We start from the raw sequence: 15,923 nt of genomic DNA, 5'->3' as shown, positions 1-15,923 counted from the left end.
CCTCTGACTCCTCGTACCTGTGAACAGCCACAAACCACCCAACAACACAAACTGCTAGAGTCCCTCATCCACCTCAGCAACAAAATGATCAAACCCGGATCTGGAACCCCTAATAAACCATCATCATGACCCTGACACACTCTCAACATAAATACTTTTTTCAGATGGCTGTGCATGGTTGCCTCCCCACTAGGGAATACATCCATAGAGAGCACAAGGTACAGTACGTACAGAGAACTGTCCCCACGGATGCACTCACACTGAACACATCTACCAACGGTTTGTGAATGCTCCATGGCCAGGTGGGTCTGGGCCGTGTTTGTTCCCTCTGTCCTCCAGCCTCTTGCGGCCAGCCTTGCTGCCGCATCGCTCCTCCTCCAGCACCAGCCCAGGCCGATGGACATACCCTCCCCCACCCCTTTCTCTCTCTCCATCCCTCTCCCCCTTCCTCCCTGTACACCTTTTCCTTTCACAGAACCAGAACCAGACCAAAACCAGGAACCATTCATCACACCAGAAGAGGCGTGGAGGAAGGACCAAAGATTTAGACCTTCGCCCGGAGCGATCAAGCCATAGGGGAGTACCATCACTGACCTCTGGGTCCTGGGCTCCCTTGTGTGTCTGCTTGCTCCTCGGGTTGTCCTTCCTCCCATCTACAGATCTAGATCCCGACCCAGCACATGCACCAGCCCCAGTTCCCAGTTCGTGGTACCCGGTTCCTTTTTTTCTCCTGGTCCCCAGTTTTCAGCCCCGGTCCCAGCACCAGCATGACTTCCAGTCCAAGACCCAACATCAGCACCATCCCAGTTTTCTTCCAGCCCCAACACCAGCAACAACACTGGACACAGCACTGACTAACCACAACTGCCACCTCCAACCAGAAACTGCCGTTCCCCTCCCCCAACACAAAGACACAGACAAATTGACTGTCTGACAAACTGATTTTCCAGATTCTTTGGTGCTTAATTGATTGCTTTTGTTTGCTTAGATGACCATTTGGTTTGCCTCATTTTAATTGATTGCTTATTGTTTGAATTGTTAATTATTTCAATTTTTTTAATGAATGATGATAGAATTGTAACTTTTTACTCAATATAGGGGGTGCTGTTTCAACGTTAGCATTTATCGTCTCCAAATTAAACTGCCTCATACTCAATTCTTGCTCGTACAATATGCATATTATTATTACTATTGGATAGAAAACAATCTCTAGTTTCTAAAACCGTTTGAATTATGTCTGTGGGTGAACCAGAACTCTTTCTACAGCGAAACTCATGACAGGACATGCGAAGCTCTGAAAAATAGTCTCTGATCTCGGATCAGTTGAAAACTCTGTGTGTGCCCTATGGCTTGACATGAACTGCACCCGCCTTCCCCTGGATGTCAGTAACCAATGAGAAGTGGAATGGTGTCTCTACGTGTTTGTCAGAGTTTATAAAAGGGAGTGGAGTGAGATGACCCTTCCTTTTGACGCTCGCCAGGACGCAAGGGAGGACATCAGAATCGCATGCTCAAAAGCTCTCGTTATTGATCAAAGATCTATCCGTCTGTGATTTAGTTCGATATAGGTGTTAGAAACATCATAACGAAGTTATTTGAAACCGATTTATATCAGTTCATGCGAGTATATTGCTATTTTTCTGAATTTCCTTAGTATTGCGTTTGACGATTTGGGCATGTGTGTGCCGTGAAGCTATCGTTAGCTGCTAGTTCTGAAGTTGAGGAGGTCGTTTTACAACAAAGCAACGATACTTTTGGACAAAGGACACATTGCCCAAGATACTGATGGAAGCTCGTCCAAAAGTAAGAGTTATTTATGATTTTATTCCGTATTTATGTGGAAAAATTTAAACGCAGTTGTCGGCCATTTTTTGCGGCACTAGTCTGGCTGTACCTCACAATGTATGTCTTGTAACGTTAATTTTAAAAATCTAAATCAGCGGTTGCATTAATAACCAATGCATCTTTCATTAGCTGTCCAACCTGTATTTTTTTAGTCAATCTAATCGATAAATAATAGTAATCATAGGTGCCTTTCCAAGATGGCGCCGACCCGAATGCATGCCATGTTTTGACAGATTACATTGCATAACCAAGATTTTTGATGCTAAATATGCACATTTTCGAACAAACTCTATATGCATTGTGTAATATGATGTTACAGGACTGTCATCTGAAGAATTCTGAGAAGGTTAGTGAAAAAATTAATATATTTTGGTGGCGATAACGTTATCGACCCTTTTGGCTTGATTCAATGCTGGGTGATGTTAGCTCATGTGGTATGCTAATATAACGATATATTGTGTTTTCGCTGTAAAACACTTAGAAAATCTGAAACATTGTCTGGATTCACAAGGTCTGTGTCTTTCGATTGCTGTATGCTGTGTATTTTTCAGAAATGTTTTAGGATGAGTATTTTGGTAATTGACGTCGGTCTCTGTAATTATTCCGGCTGCTTCCAACGCTATTTCAGATTGCAGCTGCAATGTACAACTGTGATTTATACCTGAAATATGCACATTTTTCAAAAAAAAACTATCCTATACCATGAATATGTTATCAGACTGTCATCTTATGAAGTTGTTTCTTGGTTAGTGGCTATATATATCTTTATTTAGTCGAATTAGTGATAGCTACTGATGCAGGAAAAAAATGGTGGAGAAAAAAAGTGGTGTCTTTTGCTATCGTGGTTAGCTAATATATTTACATATTGTGTCTTCCCTGTAAAACATTTTAAAAATCAGAAATGATGGCTGGATTCACAAGATCTGTATCTTTCATCTGGTGTCTTGGACTTGTGATTTAATGATATTTAGATGCTTGTATTTACTTGTGACGCTATGCTAGGCTATGCTAGTCAGCTTTTTTACTGTGGGGGGTGCTCCCGGATCCGGGATGAGTACCAACTAAAAGTTAAATAATAAAAACAGAAACAATCTAAAGACGAATAGAAGGTTGGATAGGTCTATAGCACTACTGAATGAAGTGCTCTTTGCACGTGATAATGTCATGTAACACACCTCATTCATTAAATATTGTTTACGTTTATGTAATGCAGTGCACATCAAACAAAGATTTGACGAATAAGATGCTGATTAGACTAAAATCTCCTGCTGATCTAAACCCATATTGTCTATGTCTTAACCAATGTATATCTAGATTCCAGGAGTGGTGTGTAGGCCTGAGCTAGGCCGGATGGTGACAAGCCCAGAGAATCCTCTCAATAAATATGGTGGGATCAGACCGGATATAAAAACCTGCTCTTGCGGCAGCAGTGGAGTTTTCCTTTCTTGCCTGCAGGCAAACAGACAGACTGAGAGAGTGCCCTGAAATGACCTCTCTGATGTCAGGAGGGAGAGAGAAGCTAGAGAAGAGGCAGGAGGAGAGCAGGTGATGCCCCTCACCAGCTTTCCACACACACTTTAAAATTCAGGACAAGTCTGATGGAAACAAATATTGATATAATAACCATCATATCGAAGTAAACATGGAGTCACGCAATGTGTTGTGTTGTCCCACTACGACTCGGGAAAGCATGCAGTTTATTAGGCTACATATGAAATAAGTTCTGATGAATTTCAAAGGGTGGTGACAGTGCATGGTATTGAGCTTAATGCTCCTTTCCAATTAATTTCAAGGGTCTTTATCTGGTAACATGATGATCGAGTCTTGGCTGCCGTTTGACAAAAAAAAAAAATCACACTCTTTTGTCCATAATAATCTCATCATGTAGTAGGCTATACTTGCACTGTATCTGCAAGCAGAGTGGGCACATTCGCTATATAACGCAATTTTTTTTGTGACAAAACCAGTAGAGTTGAAAATGTAAACACATTTAAATTGTATTGGGAATTTAACCACAAAAGCAATTTTCATGTGCACTACATCATCACACACAGCCTTTTATCTGCAATAATTCAGTTTGATGGAAACACATCTCTGGTGGCAAAATGCACATATTGTTTTAATGCAGACTTTAAAATATTCACATGAAAATCTGTTGCCAATTGGATGGAAACCTAGCTAATGAGTGAGAAAACACGAAGAAAAAATGCAATAAATTTAACCAAACATAGTCGCATCATGGGTACACTGTAAAACCAGATAAGTTCTGGCTATTCAAATATTTTGAGGAAACCGATTACCTAAAAAAAAAATTAAGAAATTTAAATAGCTGAAGTGAGCAGTACTACATTCATATATTTTTTTAGTAAGGTATTCTTAAATGTGACACCCTGTGAGGGCAATTTCTGTTAAACCTTATTGATGCTTGTGTACTACAAACGGTTAAAGAAACTAGATCATAAAAGATAGCATTGTGCATGTATTAGTGAAGGCCTGTTTTAACTGTTGTGTGTGTAGAATAAGAATCTAACTAGGGAAGTATGCCCCATGATGTTCTTGGGACACAGCCAGGAGCTGACAGTTGAGCCCTATGGTTTCCTGTTAATCAGAAGAAAATGAACTGGTTCCTCTTAATCTACTGAAAACAGAGCAAAGTGTTAAATCCTACGCACCGGTTTAAAGCTGTTGTCCTGGCTAGGGCCTGTTGCTGCGCAAAAGGTTCATGTTTGTGTATGTGTATGTGTGTGGGTGTGAAACCCCACATCATTCTAGGCAGACAGCGAAAGGCACCTGCTTGCTCAATTTGGGGAACTGTGATTTATGACTAGTGAGGATAGGACTAGGTGAAAGACTAGTGTGTGGAGATTCTGCGAAAACTCTAAAACTAGTGAACCTAGTGACTGGTTAAAAGCCTAGGGTGTGGGGTTCTGAAAAATAAATACCCATGACTGGTGAGACCAGTAAGACTAACTAAAAGCCTAGGGTGTTGGGTTCTGGACACCTATGACTAGTGAAGTTAGGACTGATTAAAAGGCTGTGGGACTTCTGAGAGACACCCATGACTAGTGAAATCAGTAAAAATATAGTATGACTAGTTAAAAGCCTAGGTTATGGAGTTCTGAAAAAGGGACGTCTATGACTAGTGAGACCGGGACTGGTTAAAAGTCCAGGGTGTGGGGTTATGAAAAAGGGACACCTACTACTAGTGAAATCAGGGATTATATTGTTAATTAATTGAAGTGAAATAGTGAGGACCTACGGGGTGCCGTTACTCAAAGGATTCCAGGAAAGAAATTATATGGCATAAGATAGTGCGACGTCATTATGACTGTTATCAACCAAATCCTATTTTAGAAATAAAGAAATATTCCTGCAGGTTATAACAATATTGAGTAAGTGTGCTTGGGAAAGTTCTGTGTGAATGTTATATGAGAGTTGTGTGAGTATGGAAAGAAGTGTTAAGCTAGAGTTTGGGTAATAAGAGATTGACATTTGGATCATTTGAAATTTGGATAATAAGATATTGAAATTTGCACAATAACCTGATTGAAATTTGAATAATAATTTTAGATTTATAACGTTATATAGGGGTTCTGTGAAGATATGAAAACATGAGAAATTGTAGAGATTTGATAAAGTAATAATGGGAATTAATTATAATATACAAACTTGCACACCCAAACGTAAATGTACGTAAGTGATGTAAAAAGTATTCTGAGAAGTTAAATATGAAATAGATATTAAATATTAAATATTATTAAATATTAATAATATGGATATGAACTGAATATATGCTTGTTGTTTTTTGACAATTTCCAATTATTATTACTCAATTTTATAGTTTGGGTAACACCAGTGAGTTTAAGCAAGAAAGTCATGTTAATTCATGTTTCCATTATGAGGAATAGTGTTTAAAATAAAAGTAAATCCAGGTAAATGTTTCAGTACTGAATATTAAGCTGATAAACCAGCATCAACTTTTTGAAGATTCTAACAGATTTGTTAAACAGCAGGTTCTATATTTTGACAAAATTAATGCAACAGATTAAAGTGATGAGATTACCAGAAAGAGGTTTTGGGATAAAAAAAAAAAGGTGTTTATTCCACTTAATGGGACACTGTATTATCTGATGCGTCTTAAGTAGGATTCTTTCTTCCAGGACTGATGGAAGTCCACTACAGTATGTTAAAGGGAGCTCCCAAATTAAATAAGGCCTGGCCATTTTGTTTGTTTTTACCCTACATTTTGAATATTTGTTAGTAGTGTTAATACCGTGTTTGATTTATTGTGTGTGTCTATTTTATTTAGTTTTATGTGGGTTTTTCACGGGTTAGAAAGGACACAAATTGAATTTTCTGAATTTTTTATTTTTCTGAGCTTTGATTGAACCCACATTATTTTGATGCTGGAGAGAAATTGTTAAAACAGTTCTAACCTGTCTATCTATGGGTAACAGGGTTGACGTGTTATGCACGGCGGTCCTTCGTGAGCAAATTTTGTCATCAAAGAACTGTCATTCTCTGGATTTATGGTGCTTTCAAAACAACTGGGAACTGTGAAAAAAACAAGGTCGAATCATGATGACGTCATTGATCTTCAGGTTGTAGCTCCAGAAAAAGGCCAGATTTACAAATCCGAGTTGGTTGACCGTTCAAAACGTATTTTCCCAGGTGGAGCTCGTTTATTCCCGACTTCCCAGTTGTCTTGAACTCACTGAAGTCAAGTTTTCGCAGTTCCGAGTTAACAGTTGTTTTGAGCATGGCACAAATCATGCTTCATTGACAGCATGGCCAATGTTGAATGTTTATAATTTCAAACTTGGAAAAGAGCCAGAATTGAGACCACACATCCACTCCACTGAAGAGCAGGCTAGTGATTGCTTTGCAATGCTTGCAGAGTTAGCCACTGTCACTGATTCCTTCCAAACCACTCATTGTTGAATTTCCAACTTGTTGTTTCCATCTTGTTGTGTATTGTTAATGTCCAATGGCCGACGGGCACCGATACGTTTTATCTATAATTTCTCTTCATTATTTCTCTTCATATGATAAGGATAAAAAAATATTTGCCAGTAGATTGTCGACTTGATTTTGTGCTGGCTTGCCCCACCTTCACAGAAAGCACTGAGCTAGGCTGAAACATCTGCATTTAGGAGCTGCGTTACTCAAGAAAACAAAAAAGAGACCATGTTTGTATGCGGCTTTATTAACTCAATCGTTTGCAAACTGATATGTGACACGTATTATTGCCAAAATAACATGCAAAACAGACCAGCCCCCCCAAAAATGTAATTATTCAACAACAAAAAAAATTGCTAAAAATGTTGGGCTCAAAACATGTAGGGCTCCGGGATATGGGGCTCTGGGCTATATTTAAAGGTACTTCATTTAATATAAAAAGCTTTTAAAATTGAATATTGGTGCACAATTTCTACTTAAAATATCAAAAGGATGTAAGAGGCCCTCTTTTTCGTGGAACGACGCCTTTCTCTCTTAAATTGTAGGTCTAGTACTGTAATGTATTGTAGGCCTATGGCATATGATCTGCATTGTTGTTTGCATGTGTTTCATGTCCAAAAGAAATATATCAACGTCTCCAAATCTGTTACAGGCCACATTCAGCGTGCAATACACAAAAAAATGTTGCAGATAGAAACGTAATGTCAATATTTATATGATTCCTTAAAACTTCTTGAGGATAGGGTGCAGAGTTTTCACTTAGGGAAAAATAGCGTGCGCAATTTCAACTTCGTGCTACTCATCCCCAGAATATAAGATATGCATATTATTAGTAGATTTGGATAGAAAACACTCTGAAGTTTCTAAAACTGTTTGAATCATATCTGTAAGTATAACAGAACTTATATAGCAGTCAAAACCCTGAGGACTAACTTTTTTCTTTTTAAGTTCCTGTATGTTCAATGGTTTGTTATGGGCAAACCAGAATTCTAATCACTATCAACGTAGTTCCTACTGCTTCCACTGGATGTCACCATTGTATGGAAAAAGGTTAAGGTTTTTCCTTAGTTAACAGAGAAAGATATTGACCCGGAAGTGGAGTGACGTAGTGTGTTTATGTTTGAGAGTTGAGCAAGACTTGAAAAGTACCGTGAGTTTGTTGATATCCTGTATTGAAAACAGATTGACCAGTCTTCAATTTGATCGATTATTAACGTTTACAAATAACTTAAGTTGTATTACAAAAGTACTTTGAAATGTTTTGGCAAAGTTTAGAGGAAATTTTTTAGATATTTTGTCGTGATTTTGCGCAAATTGAAGGCTGTTTTTCCTGGTACAACGGCGCCAAATAAATGGACAATTTGGATATATATGGACGGAATTAATCGAACTAAAGGACCATTTGTGATGTTTATGGGACATATTGGAGTGCCAACAAAAGAATCTCGTCAAAGGTAATGCATGTTTTATATTTTATTTCTGCGTTTTGAGTAGCGCCGGCATGGTTGAAATATGCTACACTCTCTTTGTTGACATTGTGCTATCATCAGATAATAGCATCTTATGCTTTCGCCGAAAAGCCTTTTTGAAATCTGACATGTTGGCTGGATTCAAAACGAGTGTAGCTTTAATTTGGTATCTTATATGTGTAATTTAATAAAGTTTGATTTTATAGATTTTTTTTTAAATCTGGCGCTCTACATTTTAACAGGCTGTTGGGACGCAAGCGTCCCGCGATCCCAGAGAGGTTAATGCCTACAGTCAGATTTAAAAAAAGATGTACAGTACCAGTCAAACGTTTGGACACACCTACTCATTCAAGGGAAAGAAAATCCACAAATTAACTTTTAACAAGGCATACCTGTTAATTGAAAGACATTCCAGGTGACTACCTCATGAAGCTGGTTGAGAGAATGCCAAGAGTGTGCAAAGCTGTCATTAGGGCAAAGGGTGGCTACTTTGAAGAATCTTACATATAAAATATATTTAGATTTGTTTAACACTTTTGTGGTTACTACATGACTCCATATGTGTTATTTCATAGGTTTGATGTCTTCACTATTATTATACAATGTAGAAAATAGTAAAAAATAAAGAGAAACTCTTGAATGAGTAGGCGTGTCCAATCTTTTGCCTGGTACTGTACATATTGCGATGCGCTTGAAAACATCATCAGTGATGTAACCCGACGTCATGGAGTGTTTCAACATCATACACCCTTGTCCAGGCAAACCAGCCAGGGTTGATCAAGCCCTGACTTGTGTCCAAGTAGCATGTCTACTTCCCCCATAGATCATTGGCGCTGGAATATATAGCGGCTGCTCGTAACTTTTTTTTGTACATTGCTTCCTATGACCGAAAAAAGCTTCTGGACGTCAGAACAGCGATCACTAGCCTCGATTTGGATGAAGATTTTTACTTCATTGATTCGGCGGCACAGGACATACTGCTCACCCTGAACCAGGCCCCAATCCTCGACACTCAGAAGGGAAAGAGATAGTGATATGAAGCTACGGCAGAGAGAAAATAATCTGCCTCTACTCTGTTTTATTTTGTAATTATTATGATCCCCATTACCTTAGCAGCAGCTACTCTTCCTGAGGTCCAGCTAAAATTAAGGCAGTTATATACATTATCATACAATTTCTAAACATTAAAACACATTTTACAACAGATTTCACAATATATGAAGTGTGTGCCCTCCGGCCACAATTAAACGTTAAAACATTGTTAATAAAAAGTTTACCATTGTTTTATGAGGGCTTTGTTCTCTGCCTCTTTCCTGATTTAAATAGGATTGATTGAGCATTGTTAGTCCTACCCCAAGGGACAGTGTGCCTTCTGTCACGAAGAGCTCATTAAACCACACCTGGATATTGTATCACCTGGAACCATAGATATACCACCTGTGCCTGTCTACTAGGATCTCATCTCAGCCTGCTATAATATTACTAATTTAAGACGGAAGTAAAAGTCAGCTATTATTGAACTTATTTTGATAAATAGTAGCATTTTTAGTGCTTCCTCAAATTAATTTACAGAGGTTCATATTGAACCAATGTATTGTAGATGGTCTGAATGTCTTCTAGCAAAATGTGCAAGCCCCTTTTTTTATAAAAAGGTTAGTGTTTGTAAGGTCTTTTAGAAATATTATTTTTATTAAATGGGACCAGCGAAGATAATGATATTGTCAGTTACAGTGACCAACCCCCATTTTTTTGAATAAGATTAGATTTAAAAAAAAATGTGACATAAGCAGGGGTGACCCGTCATTCATTGCAGGTGGGGCCAAGCCACTTGTTTAGCAAAAAAAAACTAAATCAAAAAACGTTTTAGTTTTTTTGTGTGCATGTTATTTTGGCATATTATGTGTCACATATCTGTAACGGGTGTCCTCCTCCTCTTCAGACGAAGAGGAGGAGTAGGGATTGGACCAAAGTGCAGCGTGATATTTGGACATAATGAAGTTTATTAAAGTACCGACGAAAACCGAAAACACTTCAACAAACTACAAAATAAGAAAACGACGTAGACAGACCTGAACATGGAACTTACATAAATGCACGAAGAACTCACGAACAGGAACGGACTACATCAAACGAACAAACAAACCGAAACAGTCCCGTGTGGTGCAACATACACAGACACAGAAGACAATCACCCACAAACAAACAGTGTGAACAGCCAACCTATATATGGTTCTCAATCAGAGGAAACGTCAAACACCTGTCCCTGATTGAGAACCATATAAGGCTAATTACAAGTGACCTAAACATAGAAACACAAAACATAGAATGCCCACCCCAACTCACGCCCTGACTAACTAAACACATACAAAAATAACATAAAACAGGTCAGGAATGTGACAATATCAGTTTGCAAACAATGTAAAAAAAAAAATAAAGCTGCATACAAAAATGGTCTCTTTTTTGCTTTCTTGAGTAAGGCAGCTCCAAAATGCAGGTGTTTCAGCCTAGCTCTGTGCTTTCTGCGGTGGTGGGGCAGCCAGCGGAAAATATGGAGTGTAGGGGTTGGTCATGTTCTCTAGTTGCGCCGTGATTGGCTCAGTGTTCTGTCACTCATGGGGACACTACGTCACCGCAAAATCTACAGGTTGAGCAAAAAAATTCAAGCCCCTTAGGGGCTGTCATATAGTTACATTAGAAGTGCCCATCCAAGAATGCTCAAGGTCATTGACCACAGAAAAAATTACGTCAAATCACGTTATATCTACTGTAGCTTTGATTGGACTAATCATGTCAACATCATGCTTTCAAATTCTTAGCTAGCAAGCTAGAAGTCATCATCATGAATCAAGTCGACAATCTTTTGGCAAATCCTTTTCAAACCTTGTCATATGAAGACAAATTATGAAAGACAAATTATAGATAAAACGTAGCTGTGCTCATCGGCCATTGGACATAAACATTACACAACAAGTTGGGAATCGCACATTCAACAATGAGTGGTTTGGAAGGTATCAGTGGCTAACTGCAAGCGTTGCAAAGCAATCACCAGCCTGCTATTCAGTGGAGTGGGTGTGGTCCAAGGAATGGTTTAAGGGTCTCCTTTCCAAGCTTAAAAGGGTAAACATCAAACATGACGGGCCTGAAAAGGTTGAATACATTGGCCATGCTATCAAACCAGACTTCTGCAGCATTCAAAACAACTGGAAATTCGGAACTGGGAAATCTCGGACTTCAGTGAGTTCAAGACAACTGAAAACTAAAACGAGCTCCGACTGGGAAAATACGTTTTGAACGGTCATCCAACTTGGAATTCGTAGCTTTTTTTTCTTGAAGTTCCCAGTTCTCTTGAAAGCATCATTCATAAATCCAGAGAATGCCAGACTTTGATGACAAAGTTTGATGACAATTTTCTCCACGAAGACTGCAGCACCACCTTCCTGTTCAAGTGAGCACAGCACAACAAGGTGAGTCCAAAAATGTATTGTATGCTGCTGCATAAATTATGTAATATGCCAGGGAGATATGTATACTGTAGCTAAGAAAGTAATACTAAGTGCATGTTGTGTAGTAAGCTGTTAGTAGCCCATGTGCCTCACCCTAATAATTTTGTCCCTTCCCCCTCTTAACTTAGCCTACTGTTCTGACTTGGTGGTGTACATGTAGCCTATAGGCTGTTTTGGGGAAATGGCATCATCGAATATTGTAAGAGCTTTCATTGTCTGCTTATATGCCCCCTTTATTTATCCTACGGTTCTGACTTGGTGTACAGGGAAAATACTGTAAGAAAGGCCCATGTCATGAATTCTGTTGCTGTACATTTCAAAGTGCTGAACAAATAGTTACATTGACTACGTCCGTCCTAGCTCACTCAGTCATGTTTTAATCGAAATTACGGATTGCGTCTTATCCGCTCGTCGTCCCCTTATGCCATAGTTTGTACATCTCAATTGTCAGTAGAAACCACATTTGTTTAAGCAAGTCAGCCATATCAACTATGTTTTTAAAAAGGCAGTAAATGAGGCTGAATGAACTGTTTCGCTGCTATACAAGGCTCCGCTGATAACCAAGTGTAGCAGTGGTAAAGATTCACTCCATGGTGCTGAGAAGAAAGTTCTGCTTTATGTAGGCCTTAATAGTTTGTGGGCACCGTTTGTCACCGTTGTTGTGTATTTAATATATTGTTTAGTGTTCTGTTGTGTTGTGTAGTGGCTTTGCTGGCATGAATCATTATTTGTATAATTGTTTTGCCCCACCAAGATTTACATGCTAAAATCGACACTGGACATCAGCATTGTTTTTGAAAATGCTTCTATTCTTAATCAAAAGCGGTGCACAGCTGGATTGATATAAACAGTTAATGGCGATGAATGAAAATATTTAGTTTGATAGCCTAAAATGGTGGTTTTCCAATATTACTGATTATACAAAAAAACAATCAAACAAAACAACTGAGGAACATTGCCCACATTCAATCAAATGTATTTATAAAGCCCTTTTTACATCAGGAGATGTCACAAAGTGCTACACAAAAACCCAGCCTAAAACCCCAAACAGCAAGCAATGTAGATGTAGAAGCATGGTGGCTAGGAAAAAACGACCTAGAAAGACAGGAACCTAGGAATAATTCTATAGAGGAACAAGGCTCTGAGGAGTGGCCAGCCCTCTTCTGGCTGTGCCGGGTGGAGATTATAAGAGTACATGCCTATTAAGGCCAGATTGTTCTTCAAGATATTCAAACGTACATAGATGACCAGCAGGGTCAAATAATAATCACAGTGGTTGTAGAGGGTGCAACAGGTCAGTACCTCAGGAGTAAATGTCAGTTGGCTTTTCATAGCCAAGCATTCAGAGGTCGAGACAGCTGTAGACAGAGTGAGAAAGTCGAAAACAGCAGGTCCGGGACAAGATAGCACGTCCGGTGAACAGGTCAGGGTTCCATAGCCGCAGGTAGAACAGTTGAAACTGGAGCTGCAGCATGACTAAGTGGACTGGGGACAGCCAGGAGTCATCAGGCCAGGTAGTCTTGAGGCATAGTCCGAGGACTCAGGTCCTCCGGGAGGTGAGGGAGAGACGGAGAGAGAGAAAATTAGAGGGCGCACACTTAAATTCACACAGGACACCAGTCAGGAGAATTACACCCGATATAGCAAACTGACCATACCCCCCTGGCACATAGACTATAGCATCATAGATACTAGAGGCTGATACAGGGGGCGTTTGGGGGACACTGTGGCCCCGTTGGACGATAGCCCCGGACAGGGCCAACCAGGAAGGATACAACCCCACCCACTTTCCCAAAGCACAGGCCCCACACCACTAGAGGGATATAAACAGACCACCAACTTATTACCCTGAGATAAGGCTGAGTATAGCCCATAAAGATACCCTCCACCGCACGAGCCAGAAGACACGCAATACAGGACATGAAGATCACGTCAGTGACTCAACCTACTCAAGTGACGCACCCATCCTAGGGACGGCATGGAAGAGCACCAGTGCCAGTGACTCAGCCCCCGTAATAGGGTCAGAGGCAGATAATCCCAGTGGAGAGAGGGGAACCGGCCAGGCAGAGACAGCAAGGGCGGTTCGTCGCTCCATTGCCTTGCCATTCACCTTCGCACCCCTGGGCCAGACTACACTCAATCATAGGACCTACTGAAGAGATGAGTCTTCAGTAAAGACTTAAAGTTCAAGACCAACTTTGTGTCTCTCACATAGGTAGGCAGACCATTCCATAAAAATGTAGCTCTATAGGAGAAAGCCCTGCCTCCAGCTGTTTGCTTCGATATTCTAGGGACAATAAGGAGACCTGCATCTTGTGACCGTAGCATATGTATAGGTATGTACAGCAGGACCAAATCGGAGAGATAGGTAGGAGCATGGCCATTTAAATTCTTTGTAGGTATCAGTAAAATCTTGAAATTAGCCCTAGCCGTAACAGCAAGCCAATGTAGAGAGGCTAAAAGTTCTAGTCAAGATTCTAGCAGATGTGTTTAGCACTAATTTAAGTTTACTTAGGGCTTTATCCAGGTAGCCGGAGAGTAGAGCATTGCAGTAGTCTATTTTGGAAGTGACAAAAGCATGGGTTAGCTTTTACGCATAATTTTTGGACAAAACATTTTAGATTTTTGAAATGTTACGAAGATGGAAAAAAAGCTGTCCTTGAAATATTCTTGATACGTTAGTCAGAAGGGAGTTCAGGGTACAGAGCAACGCAGAGGTCCTTCAGAGTTTTATTTGAGACGACTACAACCATCAAGATTAATTGTCAGATCCAACAGCATATCTCTTTGTTTCTTGGGACCTAGAACTAACATCTCTGTTTTGTCCAAGTTTAAAAGTAAAACATATGTTGCCATCCACATCCTTATGTCTGAAACACAGGCTTCCATGGTAGGCAATTTTGGGGCTTCAGCATGTTTTATTGAATTGTACAGCTGTGTGTCGTCCGCATAGAAGTAAAAGTTGACATTGTGTTTCTGAATAACATCACCAAGAGGTAGAATATATAGTGAAAACAATAGTGGTCCTAAAACGCAACCTTCAGGAACACCGAAACTTATAATTGATTTGTCAGTGGACAAACCATCCACAGAGACAAACTTATATCTTTCCGACAGATAAGATCTAAACCATGCCAGAACTTGTCCGTGTAGTCCAATTAGGGTTTCCAATCTCTCCAAAAGAATGTGGTGATTGATGGTTTCAAAACCAGCACTAAGTTTCTAGGAGCATGAGGACAGATGTAGAGCCTTGGTCTGACGTCATTATTAAAAGGTCATTTACCACCTTCAAGAGTGCAGTCTCAGTGCTATGATGGGGTCTAAAATCAGACTGAAGCGTTCCGTACTCATTATTTGAATCCTACAGACGAAGAACCATATATGTGAAAAAAATAATAATAAAGAGATATACATGAAAAATCATTATTGGACACCCTTTTTCTATAGTGAACCGGTTTCTGTTATATATAATAAATATACATCTAGCTTATGCATACATACATAACCATATCTACATATATATGAACATACATATAGCTTGTGCATACAGTACCATTGGGTTAGCTAACTCATTGGTCAGACTAGTTAACCTTTAGATAACTCCTGTTTTAGTGTCATCTGGCTGCGTTAGAGACTGTGTGTGACCATAGGATTAAAAGCTTGTACAACACACCCCATGACTAAAACACAAGACTGCTGAGGCACCGAACAGGATACCCCATTGTCACAAAACTGCTGACCGCACAAAACAGTTATGAAGCGCCAAACTAAACCGCCTGACTTAAGTAATTGCTCACATCCCTCTAACTCAGGAAACCCCTAGCCCCAGACAGTAACTGCCAGTTACAGTTTCCCTTATCTCATGACTCCTGGACACACAAACATTACATCGCATGAGCACACACACTTCTCTCCCCTCTCTACTGGTCGGGTGCCAAGAGCAGAGGACTCTGCTGTGCACCAATGGGGCTACTGTTCTGGCTAGAGCAGGCCCGCCTCCAACTCTTCAGGACCAGTCAGAAGAGCAGAACTACCAGAATCAACCAACATCATATTATGTATAAAACCTAATGCACGCTATGTTTAGGGACGCTCTTCTGCTAGTTCCCTCTGAGCTAAAAGAACGAGTCCGTGCACGCTTGACAAG

The sequence above is a fragment of the Salvelinus alpinus genome, chromosome 10 (assembly GCF_045679555.1).
Source record: "Salvelinus alpinus chromosome 10, SLU_Salpinus.1, whole genome shotgun sequence".
Lineage (NCBI taxonomy): Eukaryota > Metazoa > Chordata > Actinopteri > Salmoniformes > Salmonidae > Salvelinus > Salvelinus alpinus.
Note: the sequence above shows the minus strand (reverse complement) of the source record.